Source organism: Panthera tigris, chromosome X (genome assembly GCF_018350195.1).
Source record: "Panthera tigris isolate Pti1 chromosome X, P.tigris_Pti1_mat1.1, whole genome shotgun sequence".
In the NCBI taxonomy this organism is placed as follows: domain Eukaryota; kingdom Metazoa; phylum Chordata; class Mammalia; order Carnivora; family Felidae; genus Panthera; species Panthera tigris.
Genome location: NC_056677.1, coordinates 59,428,070 through 59,429,695, shown reverse-complemented (window position 1 = coordinate 59,429,695; position 1,626 = coordinate 59,428,070). Strand labels below are relative to the sequence as shown.

At 45.9% G+C, this 1,626-nt stretch overlaps 1 pseudogene; it reads right to left on the bottom strand.

Annotated features, from left to right (window-relative positions):
* Positions 1-1,123: 1,123 nt before the first annotated feature.
* Positions 1,124-1,389, bottom strand: LOC122235249 (annotated as a pseudogene).
* Between the last annotated feature and the right edge of the window lie 237 nt (positions 1,390-1,626).

Sequence of the window (1,626 nt, the reverse complement as noted above, 5' to 3'; positions counted from 1 at the left end):
TGCTCTCTAAGTCCCTCTGTGTTGGTGTTTGGGGTAAAATGGTGCCACCCCTCTTTCTAGTCCCTGGAAAGGGGATCTCACACCCCTGCTGTCCAGGCAGCTCTCATAAAATAGCAAGGGCAGTCAGCTCATCCTGTGCCACAGCTCTCTTTTGCTTTTTCTTTGGTGCATGGCTGGAATTCAAAACTCAAAGTCTTAAAGGACTTGGCACTACATGGACCCACCCCCCTCCTCCAAGGTAGAGCTTCTCCACACTATTTCTGATATCCTTTGTCCCCAGTAAATAGTCCTATGCCTGTGCCATGCAGGGCATCTATGATGTAGCACCTCTAAAAGCAGCAAAAAGTTTATATGCCCTCTGGCTGTATGCACCTCTGTCCCCTGATGATGAAAGGCTTTTCGCTGGCACCTACAGGGTCTCTTGTCCTTGGAGACGCAATATACCCTTTTCCAAAAGTACTCCAGGAAAAGGAACGTTCTTTCCCAGTGTTCCCTGGAGATTCCTACACCACGCTATGCACTCCAGTGCCAGCTCCCTCTTTCTTGCCAGGAGCGCACTTTCAAAACCTGAGTTTGATCTCCAAATGCTGTTTGCAAAAAAAACCTGTGACATTCAGTATTTCTCACTCCCCAGTCCTTGATCCAGAGAGGTTTTCCTCTTGTGCTAACCTGATGCTGCACTCTCGCAACACCTCTCTCTTTCTCTCCCTTGTCTCTCTTTGGAAACGGTTCCCTCCCTTCTGCTGCAGCGCAGTTTTTCTCTCCCCCAATTCACTTCAGTGCACCTTGCACCTGCCATGCTGTCTTCCTCCAACTGTAGATATCCTTCTACCAGTCTTCAGCTTGATTTCTTGGGTGTTCCAAGTGATCTGACCTCAATAAAGCTGTGTTTGAGGGGCGAGAAAAGCCCAGGGTCCCCCTACTTCTCCACCATATTAACTCCTCTGATTTCACCTCTTAAAGCATTTACACTTTAAAAATGAGATGTTATGGGATTCCTTCCTTCTTAAAAGTGTTCTAGAGCTACTAAAAAACTTGAATTTACAAAATAGTTGATAAAAATACTCCTTTGGATTATAGAAGAAGGGGGCAAAAGACCACTGATAAGAAATGGCATATGATATTAATCAGACTTGGCTTCTTTCTCTCCTGCTTCATCAGAGACTGAGGCTCCTCATTTTTAGGGTCTCCATTTTCTGCAAGTAAATCTTTCTTGGTTAGCCACTGCAGCCTGTTTTCCCTTTGCTTCCCTTTCCTTTTGCTTCCCTTTATCATTTTCTGCTGTCCTTTTTGGCTTCCTTTACACTTTTGCAGGAGCACTTTTGCTGAATTCCTCTTGGGCTTTTCTTTCAATGCCCCTATTGCAGAGCTAACCTTCCTCTTGGGCATAGTGGTGGTGGGGCAGGCTTGTGCCAGGGGCCTGCAGATCTCAGCATGCTTAGAGCCTTCCTAAAGCTGAGCTGCCTGGCTGCTGCCACCCCTTCCACTTCTAGAGCTGTTACACCACATACTCTCTATCCATTCGTCAGTTGGTGGACATTTGGGCTCTTTCCATAATTTGGCTATTGTTGATAATGCTGCTATAAACATCAGGGTGCATGTATCCCTTCAAATTAGTATTTTTGT